The sequence below is a fragment of the Schistocerca gregaria genome, chromosome 4 (genome assembly GCF_023897955.1).
Source record: "Schistocerca gregaria isolate iqSchGreg1 chromosome 4, iqSchGreg1.2, whole genome shotgun sequence".
In the NCBI taxonomy this organism is placed as follows: domain Eukaryota; kingdom Metazoa; phylum Arthropoda; class Insecta; order Orthoptera; family Acrididae; genus Schistocerca; species Schistocerca gregaria.
The window spans coordinates 101,238,324-101,265,034 of NC_064923.1; positions in this window are offsets into that span (position 1 = coordinate 101,238,324).

Here is a 26,711-nt window from a genome sequence, read left to right on the forward strand (position 1 = left end):
ACGGCCGGCAAGGACACAGAGGCTAGTGCGACTGCAGGGACTTATCTCTGGCACGCTCCCCGTGAGACAGAAATTTCCAACTTACTGTCCACACAATACATTTGCAGCGCCCCTGCTCGCTACTCATTAGTCGCTCTTCGAGAGCTGGAAGATCACCAATGGTATCTGTTCAAAAACAATGGTTCAAATGGCTCTCAGCACAATGTGACTTAATTTCTGAGGTCATCAGTCGCCTAGAAATAATTAAACTTAACTAACCTAAGGACATCACACACATCCATGCCCAAGGCAGGATTCGAACCTGCGACCGTAGTGGTCGCTCGGTTCCAGACTGTAGTGCCTAGAACCGCACAGCCACTGCGGCTGGCGGTATCTGTTCTTTCGGTCATGTCCAAAAGAACAGATACCATCTTCATATTGATAAGGCTTACTGGCCAATGATCTTCTTCAGTGCGAATGCACTCAAATTGCTCAAACTCCTACGGGAATCGGTAGACTGACTGCTGCGATGAGTATAGTGGGCAGGGCACAACAGATGTAGTGTGTGGACAGTAAGCTGGGAATGTGGGTCTCACGGGGAGCGTGCCAGAGATAAGTCCTTGCAGTCGCACTATCCTCTGTGTCCTCGATGGCTCAGTCGCACAGAGCATCTGCCATGGAAGAAGAAGATCCGGGGTTCGAGTCCCGTTCGGGACACACATTTTCAACTCTCCCAGTTGATATTTATCAACGCCTGTTAGCAGCTAATGGTCTGGATTTCATTGATTCATAGAGTGATTTGATGTGCTCCTGAAGAATATCGTGCCAAATTCCTTCCAGTTGGAGCGTTAGATTGTCAAAATCCTGAGATACTTGGAGGGGCCTGCCCATAATGCTCAGAACGTCCTCAGTTACGGGAGATCGGACGAACCTGCTGGCCAAGGTTGCGCCTGGCGAGCACGTAGGCAATCAGTAGAAACTCTCGCCGTGTGCACGCAGGCTCTTACCTTTGCAGAAATGTAAGCCCAGGACGGTAGCAAAACAGGACTTTGCTGTGAAGGGACGCGGATGACAAAAAAAGTTGTCCTGCTATGGAAACAAATGGCACCCCAGACCATAAATCCTGGTTGTCGAGCAGTATGGGAGAGGGGGGCTCATTCAGTTTGGTATCCCACCGTTGCTTGGGGCGTCTCCATACGCTTCTTCGGCCTGGAGTCTCATTGGCTGGAGTAGAATTGTCTTCAGTGATGAGTCCCGCTTTGAACTGAGCCCCAATAATCAGTGAAGACGTGTCTCGGAACGCCATGGACAGCAGTGGGAGAGCAACCAGAATGTCGCCAGCCATACGGCCAACAACCACGAATGTTGGTCTGAGGTGCCATTTCTTTTCATAGCAGGACAACTTTGGTTGTCATCTATCGCATCCTTACAGTATAATGGTAGGTCGACGACATTCTACGCCCTGTTTTGTTGCTCTTCATGGGAAGCCGTCCTGAGATTATGTTTCAGCAAGGTAATGTCTGCCTGCACACGGCGAGACTTTCTTCTGCTTGTGTTCGCGCTTGCCAAATCCTACCTTGGCCAACAAGGTCGACGGATCCTTACCCAATTGAGAATGTTTGGAGCATTATGGGCAGCCGTCCAACCGGCTCGGGATTTTGACGGTCTAACGCGCCAATTGGACAGAATGTATCCCTCAGGAGGACATCCAACAACTATATTAATCAATGCCATGCCGAATAACTGTTGCATAAGGGCCAGAGGAAGTTCAACGCGCTATTGACTTGTTGACTTTGTGAAGCTTTTTCTCCAAAATACATCATCCCATTTTTCTGAATCTGTAATCGTTTGTTTGTCTATACATGTATCTCACATCTACCTATTTTCGTCCCATTCGTATAATGCATTCGTGGTGCGTCGTTTTTTTGTCTTAGATTGTATTACTTTAGTATGTCGTCTTATCTGTCTTGCCTCTGCAGCGGCGGGTCGCTGTCCGGCAGAACTACCCTTCTGCCTGCTGTGGGCAATACGAGCCATTGGCGTGGAGATTGAGTTTCGAATTGTTTTCATACGGCAACGAGTTCAATTTGAATATATGAAAATTGTAGCTACTGAAATTTACGCCCTTACAAAAATTTGTGAAATTTTCTCCCATTATCTCCGCAAACTACCTGTCCATTTCAGGTATGTCATTGTCAACAAAACCGTGCATCACACAGGGTCCATTGTCATGTTAATAAAAATAATTATCATCCCCGACCTGTACCTCTACTGTAGTGTACACAATAGGAGTGTTGATATTTGTAATAATATCGAGAATCAGATAATCGATATTTAAATTCGTTTCCCGTTATAACGAGTCGAGGTATCGATATATCGACGAAAATTTTATCGACGTACCTGCCTATAAAAATATGGGCTGCACATTTTAAATATACGCCGGTTTTTAGGTTGTATATGAAGACATTGATTTGTCATTAGATATTCTGTACATCAATAAGGTAGCAGCCTGCCTATCCCCCGTGGGAAAAAATTGAAAGAAAAACGATGCACGTCCACGCTTGGTGACAACAAATTTACTAACAATGGTAACTGCTTATAAGTGGTACAACGAAAGGTGTCCGATGGGTCCGTCGTTCTGTTTCGTCATATATCGGATTTGTCCGGAACACTTCATGCCGGCATCACTGTTTTTTTCTTTTCTTTTACAACACCAGCGACCTAGTAAAGTCAAAATTGCGTGGTGAAACTAAACATTGCAGTTTCTGATGGCAGAGCGGAGCGCCGATTACGTCTGCGTTTCACCTGCCACGTCTCCGCCCACGCGTAACGACCAATTGTCTCATTTAGGTTTTTTTAACGCACCTGGTGTGCTGTTTCTTGACATCGGAAATCTTGTTATTCCATTCACACTGCCACCCCCGAATGCAGTCGAGCTTCTTTTGTGCCGTATATAATTGCTTCACACTGTCAAAGAGGGAGACTGGACGTGATGAAGCTCAGAAAGTAGTACGACTCCTTCACACAGTGAATTATGTTCTACTACAACTTCAAAAGAACAGCTTCAAATATTTACCGAAAAATACAATATAAAATAAAAATATCAGCAGTCAATATTGCCATTTTGAAATCGATATATGATATAGTGGGGAAATATTATCGCTATACGTATCAAAATTTTGTGTAAAAGATATCGATATAACGGTGTTTCGTCAATAGATCTAGTACACCAAAAACATCCTCATACCGCAACGCCATCTCCTCTGTACTTTACTGTTGGCACTAGACACGATGGCGGTTAACTTTCTTGATACATTCGCCAAACACAAACCCTCATATCGGATTGCCACACGGGATAGCGTGCTTCATCACTCCAAATCACCCGTTTCCAGTCATCCACCGTCAAGTGGCGTGTCGCCCTTTACACCCACTCAAGTATCGCTGAGCACTGACTACCGAAATGTGTGGCTCATGAGGAGCTTCCCGACCGCTGTACTTCTTGCGCACAGCCACTGTCCTGTCTGGGTGCTGCTGGTAGCGTCTCCACTTCAGTCACCTCACTTACAGTCTACTTGGGCAGCTTTGAAGCCTTGAAATGTCCTTGATGCATGTGTTACTCAGATAATATCCAATGTCGTCCACGTTCGAAGTCACTTAACGCTACTGAGCGAACCATTCCTATGTTACTGCTTGTGTGCTGACAATAAGACACTCCAGTCGCAAAAATTGGTGCGTTGCACTTCTCGCTTTAACATCTCCAGCCTCCTTCCTCACTAGTTGTTACAAAGTTAAACACCCTCTACAGTCCTCGGCTCTTATACATGCAAGGCAATTTGAAGAGTTCGGGCAGGAGGATTAGCGGAGCTTTCCTCTACCTTTCCTGGTCGCAAATTTCTCTGGTTGTAGTTTACAGGAAAAGTTATCACTCAACACTTGCAACTTCAGCTGTAGCCGTAGGTACCAGTACAGTCGCGATGACTGCTCATTAATATTTAGAAAAGGTGACTTCGTTAATATGCAGAAGAGAAAAATCTGTTTAGGAAAGAGAACTCACTCAAATGGCACACAACGAGCACAGTTATACTCACAATCCGATGGGCTAGGAAAAAACTATTTTATTTGTAATGCCTACGTTACTGATGACGTTCAGTGATGAAAGTAGAGAGTAACGGATAGTTCCTCTTTTTCTTTTTTTTCAGTAATTCCAATCTTACACCAACTTCTTCATATCACAGTAGCACTTGCACCCTACGTCCTCAATCACTTGTTGGATATGTTACAGTTTCTGTCTTCCCCTACTGTGTTTACCTGTTACCGCTCCTTGGAAATTATTTCTGATATGTCAACACATGTCCTACCGTCCTGACCCATCTTTTAGTTAGTGTTTTTCGCATGTTAGTTTCTTGGTTGAGAATCTCATTATTTACTTCGCAGTCCATCTAATTTTCAGTTCCATCTAATTTTCAGTATCGTATCACATTTCGTATGCTTCGGTTCTCTTCCTTCACGGCGTTCACACATTTAATGACTCACTACTAAACGATGATGTGTTCCGAAACTACTTTTCAGAAATTTATTCCTCAAACTAAGATCTACATTTGATACTAGTAGACTTCTTATGGCCAGAAATGCCTTCTTGCCTATGATAGTCTGCTTTTTATGTCCTCTTTGCTTCGTCAATCATGCTTCTTAAATTTGTGTATTTCGTGGTCCCCAAATTGACTTTAAGTCTATCTCTAATTTCATTTCGGCTATTCCTTTACTTTTGTCTTTTTTGTTTACTCTCAACCCATACTCTGTAGTCATAACGCTGTTCATTCCACGGAACAGGTCGTGTAACTCTTCTTGTCTCTCACAGAGGATGGGAATGTTCTCAGTGAATCTTATCATTAATAACCTTTCACCCATAATTATAACCTCATTCCTGAAACTTTCTCTCATTTCTGTCATTGCTTCTTCGACATATGAATTCGAGAGTAGGAGCGAAAGAATGCAGGTCTGTCTTATATCCTTTTTAATCCTAGCACTTCGTTCTTGGTCTTCTATTCCAATTATTCCCACTTGGTTCTTGTACATATTGTATATTACTCAGCTTACACCTATTTCTCTGATAATCGAGAGCGACATCAGAACTGCCTCTCTGGTGCCTTTACCTTTCCTATACCCAAACATGGTTATTCAACACCTGATCGATTTTCATTTCCTTTTTTTCTGTGTGTTACTCTTGTCCAATGCCGGTTTAAAACGCCCGAGCGACACAAGCCAAGGCTTGGAGCGAGAAGTTGAGTGAAGCGAAAAAAAAAAAAAAAATTGGCTCTAAGCACTATGGGATTTAACATCTGAGGTCATCAGTCCACTAGAATTAGAACTACTTAAACCTAACTAACCTAAGGACAGACACACCTATGTCCGAGGCAGGGTTCGAACCTGCTACAGTAGCAGCAGCGCAGTTCCGGACTGAAGCACCTAGAACCGCTCGGCCACCGAGGTCGGCACAAGGTGGCAACATTAACATTATTATAAGCGATTATTTTAACTCTCATATAAAAACATTCACAAAGTTTTAAAAATCATACTGTAAATATTGCCCACCGACGTGTATTAATAAAAATAATTTATTCTCCTCTCTTGTCCATATATTTTAAAACATGTTTCAAGTTTGTGTGACCTTTGGCTGAAGAGGTCTACTTTGGCCGCTGCCACCTTATCCCCTCATGGAGAATTGAAATACACTACCGGCCATTAAAATTGCTATACCACGAAGAAATGCAGATGATAAACGGGTATTCATTGGACAAATATATTATACTAGAACTGACATGATGCAATTTGGGAGCATAGATCCTGAGAAATCAGTACCCACAACAACCACCCCTGGCCGTGATAACGGCCTTGATACGCCTGGGCATTGAGTCAAACAGAGCTTGGATGGCGTGTACAGGTACAGCTGCCCATGCAGCTTCGAGACGATACCACAGTTCATCAAGAGTAGTGGCTGGCGTATTGTGACGAGCCAGTTGCTCGGCCACCATTGAGCAGACGTTTTCAATTGGTGAGAGACCTGGGGAATGTGCTGGCCAGGGCAGCAGTCGAACATTTTCTGTATCCAGAAAGGTCTGTACGGGACCTGCAACATGAGATCGTGCATTATCCTGCTGAAATATAGGGTTTCGCAGGGATCGAATGAAGGGTAGAGCCACGGGTCGTAACACATCTGAAATGTAACGTACACTGTTCAAAGTGCCGTCAATGCGAACAAGAGGTGACCGAGACGTGTGACCAATAGCACGCCATACCATGACGCTGGGTAAAACGCCAGTATGGCGATGACGAATACACGCTTCCAATGTGCGTTCACCGCGATGTCGCCAAACACGGATGCGACCATCATGATGCTGTGAACAGAACCTGGATTCATCCGAAAAAAATGACGTTTTGCCATTTGTGCACCCAGGTTCGTCATTGAGTACACTGTTGCAGGCGCTCCTGTATGTGATGCAGCGTCAAGGGTTACCACAGCCATGGTCTCCGATTTGATGCTGCTGCCAACGTCGTCGAACTGTTGGTGCAGATTGTTGTTGTCTTACAAACGTCCCCATCTGTTGACTCAGGGATAGAGACGTGGCTGCACGATCCGTTACAGCCATGCGGATAAGATGCCTGTCATCTCGACTGCTAGTGATACGAGGCCGTTGGGATCCAGCACGGCGTTCCGTATTACCCTCCTGAACCCACCGATTCCATATTCAGCTAACAGTCATTGGATCTCGACCAACGCGAGCAGTAATGTCGCGATACGATAAACCAGAATCGCGATAGGCTACAATCCGACCTTTATCAAAGTCAAAAAACGTGATGGTACGCATTTCTCCTCCTTACACGAGGCATCACAGCAACGTTTCACCAGGCAACGCCGGTCAACTTCTATTTGTCCATGAGAAATCAGTTGGAAACCTTCCTCATGTCAGAACGTTGTAGGTGAAAAGCTAATCATTTGCATATCACAACATCTTCTTCCTGTCGGTTAAATTTCGCGTCTGTAGCACGTCATCTTCGTGGTGTAGCAATTTTAATGGTCAGTAGTGTAATTAAAGGGGGAAAATACGTAGTGAATCGCACGATATTAATTGTGGTTGAACGCTGGTGAGGTCAGACTCAGATGGAGATATTTTTGAGTTACGCCGGTGCTGACGCCACTGTCCGCTAGGTCTCCCGCTCTCCCTCAGGAGAGGTGAGTGCCCTGTGCCCTGTGCGGTGTGTCGTGTGTCCACGCCAGACGACTCGGCCATACCTCCGTCCAGTTTATGCCCCGCCGCGGCCGCATTCCGGAATCTACATACCCGCCGCCGCCCGCCGTCGCTTTGATGTCCCTGCGGCGTCATCTGGACGTGCGTTCCCCGCTGTCGTCGTGTCTGGTCCCTACTGCCGTCTCGCACCCCTCCAACCGACTTCCACCCAACCTAACTCCCTGCCACGGCTCTGAAAGTAACTACTGCTTTTACTACCGCACGCATTCGACGTGTGTACAGTCTGTGGGACGGACACACGGCATCGTACTTTGGGAACGTTACCGGACACACTATTCCGAAGGTAGCAAGGACAGAAAAGTGCGAGAAGTATCACGCGCTCAGCGTGTCGTCTCAGATATTTAAACGACTTGACTGTGTCAAGTAGGACACCAGTAATATTGTATCCGAACATTAGGGGTTTCTTGTTCCTTCTCATCCGCATTAACTTACACTTTTCCACGTTTAGGGCTAGCTGCCACTCATCACACCAATTGAAAATTTTGTCTTGTATGTTCCTGCAGTCACTCAACTTCGATAGCTTACTGTGCAAGACGGCATCATCAGCAGACAACAGCTCATTGTTGCCCTCCTGTCCACCAAATCACGTATGTACATGGAGAACAACAGCGGTCCTATCACACTTCACTGGGGCACTCCTGTCTCCGATGAACTCTCGCCATCGAGGACAACATACTGGGACCGCGCGAGATTAGCCGAGCGGTCTGAGGGGCTGCAGTCATGGACTGTGCGGCTGGTCCCGGTGGAGGTTCGAGTCCTCCCTCGGGCATGGGTGTGTGTGTTTGTCCTTAGGATAACGTAGGTTACGTAGTGTGTGGACTGAAGATCTTAACAGTTAAGTCCCATAAGATTTCACACACATTTGAACAACATACTGGGTTCTATTATTTAAGAAATCTTCGAGCCACTCACATTTCTGTCAACTTATGCCATATGCTGGTACCTTTGTTAACAGCCTGCAGTGAGGCACCGTGTCAAATGCTTTCCGGACATCTAGAAACGCGGAACCTGCCTGTTGCCCTTCATCCATAGTTCACAATATATCGTGTGAGAAAAAGGCAAGCTGAGCTTCGCACGAGCGACGCTTTCTGAAACCACGCTGATTCGTGCACATAAGCTTCTCACTCTCAAGAAAGTTTTTTATATTCGAACTTAGAATATGTTCAAGGATTCTGCCACAAACAGAATTTAGGGATATTGGTCTCTAATTGTGCGGGTCCGTTCTTTCACCTTTCTTATATACTCGAGTGTCCGCAGCTCGAGGTCTCGCGGTAGCGTGGGGTCCCGGGTTCTGTTCCCGGCGGGGTCAGCGATTTTCGCCTGCCTCTAGATGACTGGGTGTTGTGTCGTCTTCATCATCATCATTCATCCCCATTACGGTCGGAGGAAGGCAATGGCAAACCACCTCCACCAGGACCTTGCCTAGTAAGGCAGTGCAAATATCCCGCACCGTTCCCCTACACTCTGTCAAGGAGTATGGGACTTCATCACCATATACTCGAGTCACCTGCGTGTCACCCCACTCCAGCCTTTTCTCTCATACACTTTCACTCATGTCAGCTATCTCTAGTGATTGTGATACGGATTGTACACTAATCTTGCAGTTGGTGGCTCTTTCGGGTTCGCGTCCCAAGCAGCCGCTGCTAATTGTGATACGTCATGTATAGAAATCTTAAGATCGTGGCGCCTCTGTCGCCCCACTCTGGCCGGGCGATTCAAGGCGCTTCATTCCGAAACCGCGCTGCTGCTACGGTCGCAGGTTCGAATCCTGCCTCGGGCATGGACGAGTGTGATGTCCTTAGGTTAGTTAGGTTTAAATAGTTCTAAGTCTAGGGGACTGATCACCTCAGATGTTAAGTCCCATAAGGCTTATGGCCATTTGAACCATTTTTGAACCACGTTGTTATGGTGTAACCTCCGAACTATGTTTGTTTCTATCTCAAATTTAGCTCCACTTTACCTGCCATTTAATGACATCCACGTATTTCCATAACTATTCATATACAAACTCTTATCCAACTTAAACTTACCTCAAGCTCTTCAAAAGCAATCATATTTATTCTTGGTGTCCTTTCTTCGTCTAACAGATACAACCAAAAGTCCACACAGCACTACTAAATACGTCCATTACCTACCATACTTCAACTAAGAATGTATCAGACTGCGCAGAGACGAAGACTGTGCCACGACAAGACCAAAGATTGTGTAACACTAACGCAACTGGCTGTCTCTCTGACGTGCACATCCATGACGTACAAAAATCAAAATGACATGACGACGTTACAGTGGTGGTGCTGGTGGTGCATTAAAACGATCGTGGTCGTGATGAAGTATGAATTATGAATACGGGGCCTTGTGAAACAGGAGGTAGGTAACAGACGTTACTTTGGAAAATGGAAGGATGGTGTGAGGCGGAGCGTTCTGACTAGGACTGCACAGAGGTGTGTATCTCGGGACGGATCTCATCGTCAGGGAGGTGAAATTTAGGCGGGAGAGAGCGGATATGGCGTGGAACGTGGAATATGTATGTAGTGGTGCAGCGGGGTGTCGGAAGGGTTGGTACAGGAAAGGCAAGTTGGCGAGGGAAGGCGGATGTAGAATGCGAGGCGGACTGTATCTATTTCCTGGATTTCAAGTAACTTGTGGAATTAAGAGGAGTCAGAGACCCAAGGGACGTCGGCATAAGTGAGGATGACGCGTATGAGATGATTTATGGATGAGGATAATGGCAGAAGGATGCAGGCCCCATGTGCCACCTGTTAGTAGTTACAGCGCTTTTTGTCGGTTTCGGGCTTTGTGTTGAATGGTACGGATTTTTATGTGTAACGTAGGAAATCCTTATCTATTGCTGGCTCGCAGTTCTTTTCCCGTCTTGTTGAACAGAACACACTGAGCGCACCCTCCTCAGATTTAATGGTAAAATAGCCAAGCGGATTGTCCAAAACCGAACACAGACCAAGCATGAAAACAGGAAGAAGGTGAACTGTACTGTGGAAAAAAAAGCAAAAGAAGAAACAATGAACGCTCCAGGTTCAAGATGTGCAACTTCGTGGGCAGTGCAAGAACCGCGTTGTCATGATGCGCGGTTATGATGCTGGACTGCAAAGCAGTAATTCACTGTTAAATTCTCTTCGGTGCCTTGTTTTTCCTCTATGAAATTATGAGCTTCCCGTCCGGTCACTGACGTGTCTGTTTTCCTTATGTAATCTTGCCAATTGTCATGCTGTACATTGGTTATGGAATATGAGTCACTTGGTAAGAATATCTTCCCGTCCCAAGTAAACGTGATGAATAGTGAGAGCAAGCGAAATACCGCATAGATATCTCACAGAAATGAAAACAACAACTAAATGGTTGTGAACAACATTATAAAAAAGGAATTCAAGAGTCAAAACTTCCGAAGCGAAACGCGAGAATCACACATAACATGTTATACTTGCCTAGAACAAGTAGGAGGTACGTACGTCAGGAGGTTCCTTCCTTACACCTCGCTACTGGAAACAGACGATACGCCACGACGCAGAGACAAACTTGAATACAGCGAACAGACGCTCAATGACGGGACGGACAGTTCACAATTTTGTGAAAATAAAAGAAGAAGACGGACAAGGAAGAAGATTTGAACAGGGATCTCCTGCTTTGCAGTCGAACACCGCGACCACACAACCATGGCACCGAGGTTCTTTCACCTCCCTCAATGTTGCACATCTTGAGCCTGGACCATTAACTGTTCCCATTTTGCTTCTGTTTTCACAGTTCAGTACAGCTTCTGTGGTGTCACCGCCAGACACCACACTTGCTAGGTGGTAGCCTTTAAATCGGCCGCGGTCCGGTAGTATACGTCGGACACGCCTGTCGCCACTATCAGTGATTGCAGACCGAGCGCCGCCACATGGCAGGTCTAGAGAGACTTCCTAGCACTCGCCCCAGTTGTATAGCCGACTTTGCTAGCGATGGTTCACTGACTTCTACGCTCTCATTTGCCGAGACGATAGTTAGCATAGCCTTCAGCTACCTAGCAACGCGCCAGTATCCATACTATTGATATTGTGAATCATGTACCATAAAGAGCGACGTTGTCCATGAATGGATTAAAGTTAAGTATTCCACCAGCTACGTCCGTTTTTCCCAATTATAATTCCCTTGTCATGTTCCAGACCTCACGCGAGCCTGCGTGAGCTAAAACGCGTGCATTTCGGCCTCCTTTAACAATACGGTGTTGGCTCTCCTGCCAACCACAACAGCTCCTTCCTGTTTTCATGCTTGATCTGTGTTCAGTTTTTGACGAGCTCTTCTTACCACTAAGGCAGAGATGGGTGCGATAGGATGTTACGTTGTAAGCTCGCCGTGAACCAGTTAGTCACTTGGCCCCGGCGCTGCCAAGAGGTGGGAGTTAGGTCGTCTCCACGAACACATATCTGTAACGAGCATCTGTAACATTAACTTGGCACAGACTGAAAAAACATCCCATTTCATACAATTATTATAAGTTCCCAAACTACTGCAGCAGGGATTTGAAACAGAAAGCGTGGTATGAAGTGGGAAAAGAAGTTAAAGTGACATGTATGTAGTAGACCGTATATGCATTGTCACAAGAAAAAGTCAGTCATACCAGATGTGTTTCTTTTTGCCCGTGTCTTTCTGTAAAATTGCATTATGTGTGCAATTGAACAGTGAGAACAGCGAGAAGACGGCAGAGAAGATATAAATCTCCTGCAGGTGTAAACATAATACCGTTAATTTACAAATAACTATATAAAAAAAATACATTTGAATCTGCCTCTTGCAGCTCCTTGGCTCTTAGAAACAGCCGGTAGTTTATGTTTCTCTGTGTTACGGGTGGCCCAAAGAGTTTCTTCGTTTTCTCATTCGTGTGTAATAATAATTGAGCACCGAAAGAAACAACAAGTTTACTGTTACCAGACACAGTTTATTTATCTCCACTATGCGTTTCAAAGGTTTTGTGTGTTGTATCACGATTATTTTTACAAAATATAACAGTACACATATGATGTGTTATCACACTGAAAGGAAACTGTTACAACTGGAGACATTGTAACAAGTAGCTTAAAAGAAAATAAAATCGTAACAGAAGACACACATAGTAACAAATGTATATCCACCTGATGATGGAGGTTCAAGCCTTTGAAAAGCGTTGGGGAGAAAAATAAACGATGGATCGGTAACAGTAAACTTGATGTTTCAGTCGATGTCAATAACAGTCACGGTAAAGCCTTACCTAAAGAGTTCGCATTTAGAAATAATTGAGCACGACATCTTCTCCCGAGCTCGAATCTGTACTCGAAATGCGAAGTATAGCAAGAAAATTGTCGTGTGGAGCAGACGGTAGTCCCTTCCCCACACGGCAGCACACGGCAGCTGCAGTGCGTCATTTCAGAGCTGCGCCGTCCGGAACAGCTTCGTCAGCAAGTCGGCCACCAGTGAGCGATTCAGATTATCGTTCCTTTACAGTCGCCCCGTGTGTGGACAGCCTTATACACAAAGGTTGTGTCGACTGAAAGGTATTTATTATACCTGATAACGCTTGTCGGACATAGTAGTCATCAGAGCAACTTTCCTGGACATTGCAGTAATCGATGCCAAGCTCTCGCATTTTTCTCTATAAAGCCCGTAAAGTTGTAGGGAAAACACGTTGCATCTGATATTGCTTTTATTTTGATATGATCACGGCTGTGCACGAGACGCGTCCTAAGGATGAGTAAATAAACACTGTTCGATCTATACAAACTGCGTAAGTATTAGGGCTGTTGATATTTTTAAAAATATCGGGGATCCGCTACATCGAAATTTTGAAAAGTATTGCTGTGGGGGCACGATATATCGGAAAACATAATCAATACATCGACTGAAAAATATCGACATACCCACCTAGATAATATCGGCTGCAGATTGTAAATATACTGTCGGTTTTAGTGCCGCGTATTTAAGTATTGATTTATTATTATATATTGTGTACATCGACAAGCTAGTAGGCTGCTAGTCCCCGTTAAGGCAAGAATTGGAGGGAAAACGATGCACGTCCACGCTTGATAATAAAACACTTTGCTAACATTGGTAACTGCATTAAGTGGCACAAGAAAGGGTGTCCGATGTGTCTGCAGTTCGCTTTCGTCACATATCGGATTTGTCAGGAACACATCACGTCGAATACCCTGTTTTCTCATTTTTACCAGCGCCAGCGACGCAGCAGCTGTAGTTTCAAAACTGCGTGGTGAAGCAAGTCGCAGTTTCTGTAGGCAGCGCCGAGCGCTGATTACGTCAGCATGTCCCGTCACACGTCTCTCCGACCACTGCAAAAGTCTATCTTGTGATTCAGATTTTTGTTCATTATTTTCAGCAACTGTTTTTGAGGAATGCCGATGTCAAGAAATTGGTTCAAATGGCTCTAAACACTATCGAACTTGTGGTGGTCAATTCACCCTAATCAGCCAGTTGCTGTTGAGAGGGAAGAGCGGGCCACATAAGCAACATTCACAGTTTATAACAAAAGCAGTTTTATTAAACTTTCATTTACGAAATAAAATTTTGTCATTAAAATTTTTGTGATAAGCTAAGTTAGCAAAGAATCCTTACAAGCACAAGCAAGCGCACTATTCAAACAACAACATTAATCTTTAAACAAGCAAAAAGTGATTCGCAAGTTAATTAAATTATGTACACAGTAGAACTCGCAAAACGAGACTACAATAATGAGATAAAGTTTTACCAATCACGGATATCACTTAAAACAAATACAGATACACCCCTTCGTGACAGATTTTCAAAACAGGAGACGTCACAAAGGCACTCAAGTAGCAGAAGGGGGCCCACTGGACCCAGACCAGAGGCGGCTACACCCAGACAGAACCCACAGCAAGCGGGCGAGCTGGACAGGGTGCCGCACACAGTACACTATAACACACTGAAAACCGGTCTTAGAGCACGTGCTACTATACAATTTCAGGGAAAGGGGGGGGGGGGAGAGAAAACGGCAAACATTAATTCCTCAAACGTAAAATAACTACGATGTATAAAATAATATCCTATTTCATTAAAATAAAATAGTCAAGGGTGAACAATAACTAACGCCCTTGACGTAACCTTAAAGGACGAGGGCGAATAGCATAATACCAAGTCAGCTTCGAAATTTAAACTACACTAGTAGGTTAACATATGCTCACTGAAACTGGAGACCTCATTTAAGTTACCCCCTAACAGGATACTGATAAACTTAAACAGTCAAGTAAGGCTACCATTTCACTGTTTACGAGTGAACAAGTAGTGCAATTAGATAACACAGAACGTAGATTCAATGTTAAGCCTGTGCTTTGAACCAACTGTAACAACGTCCACACAGCTCAGTGTACCAGGAAAAATATTACAGTTTCACCATACTGGCTTATGCCGTCCGTTACTCCGAACAGCAATAGTACCAATTAATACCCCTCGCTTGCTCGGACTGTATCACATCACAAAATCCAGATAGACCTTTAACCACAATAACACGTGTTTACATAAACAGCACAAAATGGAGGGGACCTTTTGGTTGGCGAGACAACAGTTTTCCGTTATGGTGCCGGTACTTGGGAAGCAAGGATCAGTATAATATGCGCACCAAAAACATGACCAGAAATTCTTATGAAATCCTTTACAGATCCAAATCAGGGACGCACGATTGGATTCGGGTAATGTCGCGGAGTCCGGTTCCCACACTACAAGCCAGGTTCGGTCTTGCAAACGAGTCAAACACACCACAACCTCTGCGCCGTGCCCCTGTTCAACCACGCTCCCCCTGATTTTCACGCGCTGCGCGGCTCTGCGGCTGTCCCTCTGTAGCCCCCACGCCCGTCGCGGCCAAAAGCCACGTCAAACGGCCGAGCCCAAAGATCACACCATGCCAACTCGATCGGTCAATCGATACGAGCCGGCACGGCTCAGAACTTCTGAGGTCATCAGTCCCCTAGACTTACAACTACTTAAAACTATCTAATATACAATTAAAATTGGTAGACACTGGTATCAAGATATAACCACTAGCTTAGAGCGATCACATAAACTTGTGGTTATAGCTTGATACCAGTGCCTACCAATTTTAAGCACTGAGGATGGTCACTAAGTGACCGAAAATCGATTTTGCTGACAATAAAACAACAAAATACGGCCAATGCAGATTTTCCTACCAATTCTATCCATTTTCCTTTTGTCTCAAATATAATACACAGAAAATTCAATACATGATGACATGTATGGCGTTTACAAAGGTAAGTATTAGATTTTTCTGTCGCGCAAAATTAATTTTGCACTCAGCTTGGAGCCCCAAGCGGCCGTTTCTGTCATTTGTGCCTCAAACCGGCCCTACACTATTACGTTAGCAAGCTATAGTGGCGAAGGCTAAGAAAATTCTAGAAAAAACAGTTTTTATGAACTGACGTTTTTAGCTGTTGTTTCAGCTGGTATTACAAATTAATTAATTCTGAGCTGTATTTCTGTTTTGTAATACCAGAAAAGTTATTATGGTTAATGGGTAAAATTTTAAATCTCGGAAAGTATTGATATTTCCGAAATATTTTTTACAGTGCAGTTGCATTATTAATACAAGTCTGTAAACAGAATATGAGACAGGTTCGAAATGGCTCTGAGCACTATGGGACTTAACTTCTCAGGTCATCAGTGCCCTAGAACTTAGAACTACTTAAGCCCAACTAACCTAGGGGCGTCACACACATTCATGCCCGAGGCAAGATTCGAACCTGCGACGGTAGCAGTCGCGAGGTTCCAGACTTTAGCACCTAAAACCGCTCGGCAACTTAGGCCGGCTCTCCGGCTACACGACAAGATATTATTGAGATATAAAGACTTGGAATAATTTTCTACGTAACAAACGCCGAAATGTAGATGTAGATGTAGCACCTCTTCACAAGAACTTGCTCGAAAACGTCTCGCGCCATGTTACGTGAATGACACGATGCAAACTGTGGCAGATCGGATTGTCCACGTACCAAGATGCAACAATGAATAGCAACAGCGCTGCCTGGCTCCTGACATATACCACTTCGTTGTTGGATTACCAACAGATATTCAGAACACAAATTACAGCTGTGTCCAATTCACTCCGTTCTAGGTATCTCGAATGCAATGTCGAAGAAAATAAAAATATTTTGTTAATTCTAACACATCATAGTAACTAAGAGAAAAAAAGAAAAGTCATATTTGATGAACAATTAAAATACTGGATTTGTCATTGAGGGAAAATGTGTGACAGAGGTTATATTGATCCCTTCTGGCGTTCTAGTACTAAAATACTGCATGTATATACGTGTACAACTTTTTTAAAATCAACACACTCAGATACAGAGATTTTATGTACTCTTACACTAATAAAAAATAGAAGAAACTACATATAACGTTTGCTATTTAACTATTAATTTCTCGTTTTCTCTACATATTGTTTGCACTCTTTTTGTACAATATTTATATTGAATAATTGCTTTAAAATCGTTTTTCTATGTATTTCAGTTCTCTTTTCTATGTTCAGTTTTCATTGTATCATACAATATATACACAGTGAATGGGAAATGGAGAGACATAATAGCTGGTGAACACACACACACACACACACACACACACACACACACACACACACACATACATACATACATGATTACACACGTATATATATATATATATATATATATATATATATATATATATATATATATATATATATATATATATATATATATATATATATATTAGACTTAGACTCTGGAATGTGCAGCCTAATGTGTCAGGAGGTCAAGCTCCCCTTCATGGTCTATCCAGGAAAAGTGATACGTTCGGAATCACTTCTCACGTTTGCGCCAACCACCCTTATGACTTCTACCAACAAAGAACCAATAGACCAGAGTTCTATAAATTCACTCTTCTCATCCCAGCCATACCATTCAAAACACCTTTTTCTATACCAAATCCTGATTTTTTAAAACATTTCTCAAGTTCTTACGTAATATATGCCAGCTGTAAATCTAAGTCATGTACCTGCTCCAAAAATTATTTTGGGATACATAAAACAATCAGCATTGTAAAGTATGAATGTTTGCTTAAACACATGTGAAGAGCCAGGGCTAAAAAAAGATTTTTAAAAAGGAAGGAAGATTAAGGTTTAACGTCCCGTCCATATCGATTTAGGGAAATCACTGAAAACTAAGATCAGCATGGCAGAATGCGAGTTTGAACCCTCAGCGTCTCGAATGCCAGTCCAGTGCGTCACCTCTCTCAGTCCGTGAGCTTCTTTTTTTTCTCGATAGACGACTGTTTGCCTCCTTCAGCTCTCTTCCGAGGTGCAATATCCACCCGCTTACGCAAACACATGATGTAAGGTGGCATTGCTTCCTCCTGCTCAAGAATGTACTACTGCGGTGCCCAGTCGTCTTGTTGAACCCTTCCGAATGTGGGATGAGATTTTTCTTGTCATCTAAGTTTGCCTTCTTCTCTTGTTTTACTTCCACCTGCGTCGCCGTTCAGTTAGTTCATCGACATTGTCATTTGCAATATGTGACGTCCTCTACATCGACACCCTAGGAACCTGGTACATTTCTAGACAACGAAACAATATCATCTTTTCCATCTTTGAATTCGGTTTCGCACATAGACTCAAAGTTAAAACGCCCCCCCCCCCCCCTTCATGGTCTAAAAGAATATTCCAGGGAAAGTGATACGTTCGGAATCTCTTCTCATGCTTTCGCCAACCACCCTTATGAATTCTACCTAGTCTATTATCTTTAGAATGGTATCAAATTTGCATTATTACGAATCGCTGATATCAACGAACTCAGGAAAAGGCGGGTATACCTCTTGTTTAGCATTTCAAGGATGCCCTGGCCCATCGGCTGGCTAAGAGCAGTCAGATTTGGTGGCAAAGACAATGCTTTAATACCTCTATCTGTGAGTTCGTCACTAGTACGATGCGAAGACATATTATCAAGAAGCAGAGCTTTCTTCGATAAACTGGTCATGTCGAGTGTTTCAGAATTAATATCAGGGTTTTAAGGTTACTAGCACTAATTAACGGAAGACACGGGAAACAGCACGTGCGCATACATTATCGTAACACCCCTGCGTTTCACATGTTGTTCCAACGACATCGTTAATTACTTCGTGTGAATTTCTTCGTGTAAATTTTGCTATACTAGGTCTATGGTCGTCTCCACAAACGCCGCCATCGAGGTGAACGGGGTTTCGAAACGAAACGTGCAGTGCGGCACGGACACAGGGTGGTGGGAGCTATATTATGCTATGGGAGACAGTCTCTTGCTTGGGAACTGTTGTAGTAATCTAAGACACGCTTACTGCTGCGAACCACGTGAATCCCTTTATGCTTGATGTCTTTCCCAACTGGGATGTCATCTTTCAGCATTACAATTGTTCGTGTCTCGTAGCCAGAACTGTGATACAGTGGTTTGAGGAGAATTATAGTGAACTCACGTGGACGTCTTGGCAACCAGCTTTGGCTGATGTAAATTCTATGGAACCCATTTGGGTAGCTATCGGGCGCCATGGCCGCTTACGCAAATCAGCGAAACGTTGTCTACGCGAATTATATGACCTGTGCGTAGACATGTAATGCCACATACCTCCAGAAATCTACCAACAAACTCTCGGATCCCTGATACGCAGAATCGGTGATGCTTTTCGTTCCAAAGATCGACTAACATCCCATAACGCAGGTGGTCATAATGTTTGGCTCATCAGTGTATGTCTGTGAAATAAGTGTAGTTGTTAGTTTATGTATATGATGTAACATAAACATATCAAAAAAGTTTTGCATCACCACTGTTCCGAGAGTCCCGGAACCTGTACAGGAAATTGGAATAGAGATCAACATAAACATCATTTCCGCCCTTTTTAATGCTCATGAAAACCACACATTGCATGTTGTACCACCACACAGCGAGACCTTTAGAGGTGGTCCAGATTGTCCCACTCCTCAACAGCGATTCAACGTAGCCCCCTCAGAGTGGTTAGTGGGTTACATCGTACATAAACAGCCCTTTTCAGTCTGTCCCAGACATGTTCGATAGGGTTGATGTCTGGAGAATGCTGATGTCGTTATCCTGAAGGAAGTCGTTCACAAGATGTGCACGATGTGGGTGCGAATGTCGTCCATGAAGACGAATGCCTCGCCAATATGCTGCCAATATGGTTCCACTGTCGGTCGGAGGATGGCATTCACGTATCGTAGAGCCGTTACGGCGCCAACCATGACCACCAACGGCGTACGTCGGCCCCACATAACGCCACCCCAAAACATCAGGGAATCTCCACCTCGCTACACTCGCTGGACAATGTGTCTAAGGCGTTCAGCCTGACCGCGTTGCCTGCAAACGCGTCTTTGACGATTGTCTGGTTGAAGGCATATGCGACACTCACTTTGAAGAGAACGTGATGCCAATCCTGAGTGGTTCATTTGGCACATTCTTGAGCCCATCTGTACTGTGCTGGAGGGTGTCGTGGCTGCGAAGATGGACCTCGATATGAACGTCACGAGTGAAGTTGCGCATCATGCAGCCTATTGCACACAGTTTGAGTCGTAACACGACGTCCTGTGGCTGCACGAAAAGTATTATTCAACATGGTGGCGTTGTTGCCAGCGACCAAATACATATATGTGAACAATAAATCCTACTAAAGTAAGATGTTTGTGTCTATGCTAATACTTAGTATGTGTTGGACAGCTTTCGTGATCGACTGGAATTTTGAGAAAATGTAATGTGGGCGTGTGTTTGCGCTGGATCATTGTTCCCTCCCACGTTAACTGTTCGGTTGACTGCTCCTTCACATTTCGAGTCTTTATTTAGTTGAGAGCACATCTATTGTGGTGTGTGCATCTAGCAGGTGGAGGACACATTTACTGGTTCTCTAGACATGAGAAACAACTTATTTGACTTTGTAAATTATATGGATGATTTGGAATCTATTACATCACCGAAAACGGTATTCGCGTGTGGAAATATCAGTTTATTTTCTTTTTCGAGTTTCCACGTCTTTCTTTAGGAGTTTTGGGAACTGGAGTGACGTAAAACTTTTTTTTTAATGTGTATAGTATGTGTTATGTGAATCAAAGACAAAATGAGATAATGTGACATCAGTTGTGACAGATAACGAACACAACGGAATGAACAAACACTAAACAGTGATTTGTTGATTGGTCTCATGAAATTAGAGGTAAAAAATTGTGTGAACGCCAGTCAAGGGGTTTGTGTAACAAAACGCTTTAAAATCACACCACATTTTCTCGATCCCAAAGATATCATGAGTTTTATGTGAGTGTTGCCTCTGATTGAAATGCATGCGCTTTTTGTCCAAAGAACAAAAGCTGGTGCCTCGGCATCGATTGCTGAACGGAAGGGTTGTGTAGCTTGTCTCTTTTCATTATTTAATACTTGATTTAATTTGCACATTTTATGAGTAATTACTGTTATCATTTATTATTTCGTACATTCCCTGCCCTAGTCTGATTTTATATGCCATTTCAGCAAATTACCCAGAGCAATTGTGCTACGTCGGCCGTCTTAGTACGATGTTACAACTGATTGGCTGTCACTGTCGCAGGTTTAAGCCCATATCGCACGATCAGTGCTCGGATTTACCTTCACTCAGAAGTTTTATCACAGTGCCCGATTCCATTTTTAAAGCATCATTTAATTACAAGATCAATTCGGGGGCAAAATGTATGATTATCTTTTCACTGTCACACATCGTCGTTTAAAGATTGGCCGTAAATACAGGCTTCGCCGGTTTTGATTGCTCTTGTCGACATTAGAACGCTCTTCCTCTTTTTTACTTTATTCCATAGAGCCAACGTTTACAAATTACCGTGCAGAGGAAGGTTGTTTGCAAATGAAAGCAAGGAACACAATGTCGAAAGGTAAGCATAAAGAAGTTGCCATTTACTGAGTCGATATTGCAAGAAAAAGCATTACAGTTTTAGGAGCAATTAGAAAGCGAAGATTCAGTATTTGCTGCTAGTGATGGATGGTTGGGCCGGTGGACAAACCGATTCGGTATTACCACTGGTGAAGAGGCTTTATCTGCTGACAAAGAGGCTGTGCAATTTTTTAAATACTATCTATCGAAATTACTGAGTAGGAGGGAATTCCTAGCAACCAGTTGAAAAATTGCCATGAGTGGGGTTCAAATTACAAGACGCCCCCTACGAAAACTAAAAGTAAGGAAAGAGTTATCATATTGGCGTGAACTAGTGCAACTGGCAACCGCATGTTTAGACTTCCATTTATAGGAAAATCACAGAAACCTAGAGCTTTCAAAAACCTGGACAATCAGGAATAACTGTCCCTACAACACGCTCATCAAAGAAAAGTGTTGGTGACAACAGAAATCTTTCAAACTTGGTTCCATAATGAATTAGTACCAGCTGTAGAGAAATACCGGGTATCGCAAAACAAATTTGGGGGTTTTAACGCTTTGCAGCATTTATTACATTGAACTTAAAATTATAAACAGTATATCAAATAAAGAGCAACTGAGACAGTGTGGTTTGCGAACCTGTGCGTATGGGCATGTTGTGTGTCCCGTGTCTTCCGTCACTCGTGCGTCCACAAGCATTGTGCTCTTTCAGCAGAGATGCCCCGTATCACAATCTATCCTACCTCTCAATCCCACGTTCTGTGAAGAGTCTGTGACTTTCAACCATTTAGCACCAAGTGGTAGTTTCACTGTCCTACCTCTGCTCGCGATAGTAGCAAGTCAACATTCGACCAGCTTCGTCGCTTTCGAGATACTCGTTCACAAGCTATGCGTCATGATGACGCTGTGGGTTGCGTTTGTGTGTGCGTGTGTGTTTCGTGTCCAATTCCGATGAGGGCCGTTTTTAGCAGAAAGCTCACTTGTTTGACTGACTTTTTGTTGTGCCTATCTGCAACTCAGCATCTCCTCTATATCATGAGTAGCAACTATCCTTTTCGTTATATTGTCGTAGAAGACACACAATCTCGGGCATTTATTATCGCCCTACACTTCTTTTAGCGATAGCTGTACGGAATAAGATAAGTAAAAGAGAGAAAGTACAATTATATTGGTGATAGAAAGCAGTCCATCTTTAACACGATGATGTGTGATCGTGAAAATATAATTAGAAATTTTGCTTTGGTATTGACCATGAAATTAAATCATGCTTTAAGAAAGGGAATAGGTCTTCGTCATAATGCTTCTGAGATAAGATAGATTCGAGCGCCGATCGTGGAACATGCATTTAAAGCTGCGATGATGTCGCCCGACCAATTAAATAATCGTACTACGACGATCGACGTAGTACAGTAATCCTGAGTAATTTGCTGAAATAGCATTAAAAATTCAGATTAAGACAAGGAATTTATCAAATAATAAATAATTACAGTAATTCCACACAAAATTGTTATTTAGGTCAAGGCAGCATTTGCACTCATGGTCCAAGGATAGCTGCTTTGGTTAGTAATCAAAACGTCCTCGGTCTCGTGTTCAGAACCCGCCACCGCTTAAACTTTGGATAAGAGATCATCAGCTTTGGCGGTCAAAGACTTCCGGAGTAAGAAGTCACCCTCATTCTGCCAACGGCCTTATGAAAGAGGTGGAGGAACAGACAGAGGTTCATCGCAATCTTTTCCCTCGGGGTGGGAGACCACCCTTAAAGGCGGGAGAATCAGCAATGATCAGCGGCATGAAGATGCAGAATGCAATGGGAACCACTATAATGAAGCCACATAATGTGTAACCATAGGACGTTGGCCCATAATTGAAAAAGTGTCATTATGATCTCCCCATTGGCAAAAGATTTCGCCGATTGGGGTAGCCGTGCGATCTGAGGCGTCTTGTCACGGTTCGCGCAGCTCCCCCCGTCGGAGGTTCGAGTCCTCCCTCGGGCATGGTTGTGTGTGTTGTTCTTAGCGTTAAGTTAGTTTAAGTTAGATTAAGTAGTGTGTAAGCTTGGGGACCGATGACCTTAGCAGTTCGGTCCCAAAAGACCTTACCACAAATTTCCAATTTTTCGAAAAGATTTCGGAATAGTCCCCCATTCACATCTCTGGGAGGGGACTGCCAACGGGAAGAAGACCATGAGGAAAAGATTGAATAACCAACGAAAGGATAATGTCCTGCGAATCGGAGTGTGGAATGTCAGAAGATTGAACTTGTTACAGAAGCTGGAAAATCTGAAAAGGGAAATGCAAAGTCTCTACGTATAAAGGGGATGAGTCAAGTGAAACAGAAAGAAGACAAGGATTTCTGGTCATATGACTTTAGAGTAACATTAACAGCAGTTGAGAAGAGTTCAGTGATAGGTTTGTTCTCATCAGAATTTTTGCAAAACAGAACTGACAACGGTAGTTCAGGTATACATGCCGACGTCGCGAGGTCATTATGAAGGTAGAGACATAGTGCATGAGGATATTGAATGGGTAATTCAGAACGTAAAGGGAGACGAATATCTAATTGTCATGGGGGACTGCAATGTGGTGGAGCAGAAGGAGGGTTACAGAAGAATATGTGCATGGTACTAGGAATGAGAGAGAATAACGACTGATTGAGTTCTATAATAACTTTCAGCTACTGATAGTGCATACTCTGTTGAAGAATCACAAGAGGAGGAGGTATACATGGAATATGCCAGGGAATACGATAAGATTTCAGTTAGGTTACATCATGGTCAAGAAGAGATTCCGAAATTAAGTACTGGGCTTAAGGTGTATCCAGTGGCAGATATAGACTCATGATAACAATTTAGTAGTAAAGAACAGTAGGCTCAAGTTTAAGAGACTAGTCAGGAAGAGTCATAGGCCAAAAAAGTTGGATACACAAGTACTAAAGGAATGAAGAGGTGCACATAAGGTTCTCCAAGGTTATAGGTACTGCGATAGAGGGTAGCTCAGTAGATAGTACACTTGAAGAGGATTGGACATCTCTAAAAAAGACAATCACAGAAATTGGAAAGAAAAACGTAGGTGCAAAGAAGGTAGCTTCGTAGACACCACAGATAGCAGAAGAAATACTTCAGTTGATAGGCGAAAGAAGGAAGTACAAAATTGCTCAGGGAAAATAAGGAATACAGGAATACAATTTGATTAGGAAGTATAGGGAAGCTAAGGCGAGAAGGCTCCATGAAAAATGTGAAGCAATCAAAAAAAGAAATGACTATCGGAAGGGCTGACACAGCATACAGGAAACTCAAAACAACCTTTGGCGAAAGTAAAAACAAGGATGTTAAAATTAGGATTGAAATGGGAAATCCACGGTTAAATCTAGTGGGAAGAGTGAATAAGTGAAAAGAGTGCACAGAAGGCCTCTATCAGACCCAAGGTTTCCCTGATGACGTTGTAGAGGAAGAAACAGTAGTCAATAGGCAAAAGATAGGGGAATTAGAATTTAAAAGAGCTTTGGAAGACTTAATAGGGCAGAAGGGATACATAACATTTCATCAGAATATCTACAATTAATGGGTCAAGCGGGAAGAAAACGATTACTCACAATGGTGCGTAGAATGTATGAGTCTGGCAATACACCAACAGACTTTCAGAGAAATATTATCTATACAACTCTGAAGACTGCAAGAACTGACAAGTGCAAGAATTATCCCACAAACAGCTTAACAGCTCATGCTCGAAGTTGCTGACAACAACAATATACAGAAAAATAAAAAAGAAAAGTGCAGGTGTGTTAGATGATGATGTTTGCCTTTAGGAAAGGCAAGGGCACCAGAGAGAAGTATTAGTGTAGTGGGGGCATGGGTGCAATTTTGATATCAAACTGATATGCAAATTAATTAAATTGATCTACTAATTTCCTTCCCTGACCGCGACCATCCCCACCCCTGGCGACGCCCACCCCCACCCCCAGCTGATGTCACGTGTTTTTCTCAGCCTGCACTTGAGCCCCAGCCCCCTTCCATTCTCCGCCCTCCCACATGTACCCTATTGGCGGAATTTCGATTTTTTGTAGGAATTTATTTATCTCAGGACTGTGCTGACGTCGCATCTCACCCTCCACTCAGGAATTGGCGGGAGATTAAGAATGGCAGTACCCTTTCTGGGACTCGAAACCAGGTCCTCCTGACAGAAAGCTCAAGTGCACCTCCGTAAGACAATTATACCCACAGAGGCGCTTCGAATTGACAGGAAATTAAAAATAGCGGAGCCTTTTCTGGGATTCAAATACTGGTTCTACTGGATAGAAAGCCCAAGTACACTCTGCCACACATGGAAACTGTGCAGATGCAGGAGAGGAAGGTTAGGTTAGTGTACTTTACTTATTTTTGTCAGGAAAATGAAGTAAATATTGGTCCCAATTACATAATTAATCATAATGAGTTGGTCTAATTCCACAACTATATTTGTAGCTCTACACAAAGATGGCCTAATTACCGCAATACAGCTCTAAAACTGATAGTAACATACAACTGATGTTATCCTGCTACGAAACAATTTCGCAATACCACTCGAAACTAGTGACAGACACACTCAAACTCTAACCTTCACCTACAAGCTCGTGGGAAAAACGCAGGGTTGTAAGTTACTATCATTATTCCTTTGACTGGAAATATGTTCAAGTGACGAGATGCTCGTGTTAGACAGAAGGAGTTTAAAAAGTGTATTACTTGTAAGCATACAGCTGAGAACAATATCTCTCGTTGTTTGATGTGAGTCTTCACTACAGACACCTGCTCAAAAGCCTCCCTGCGTCCCAGGTAACCGAAGCCAATACACGTTAGTACAGCTGAGGGAAAAATTGTATGACAGTTCTAATTACACATCGAAATTATCATGACAATACCAGCACTTATAATGAATGGGTCATAATGCAACGCATGTACTGGGGAAAATCGTTGTCCCAAAAGACAGCAGAGGGGACGGTAGTTGAACGTGCATTCTGCTCTAGAGTCGCTCACAAACTGCCGAAAATCGCGGCCCTCTTACCTCCCCTCATCTCTCCCCTCCCTCGTTCCCTCCACCTATCCACTTACGGGGAGGACACAGGTTTTTTCAAATGGCCAGCTGCTCTATTGTGCTTTGCGCTGTACCACCATTCTGCCTTCGCAGTCGCCACTAACCGCCTTGAAGTGACGCTCCTTTGCCCACAGAATAGCGTGTATAGTGAACAATAGTAGATAAAAGGACGGGTGCCTCAAGCGCAACTTGTTTGTCTAAAATATTGAGACACAGCCCCCCACACTCTGCCCCTGGTCAGAGCGCGGCTGTGTCCGGCGACCACCCGCAGCAGACATACTCCCCCAGCCCGCCGTTCTGCGATGGAGAACAATTGTGTTGGACATCAATGCATCTCCTATAATCCAGAATGTATTAGGAAAAGGAAAACACGATTGCGACGATAGTAAATGTCCTCTTTCCACAAAGATACGTGCAGTCCATTTTTTTAGTT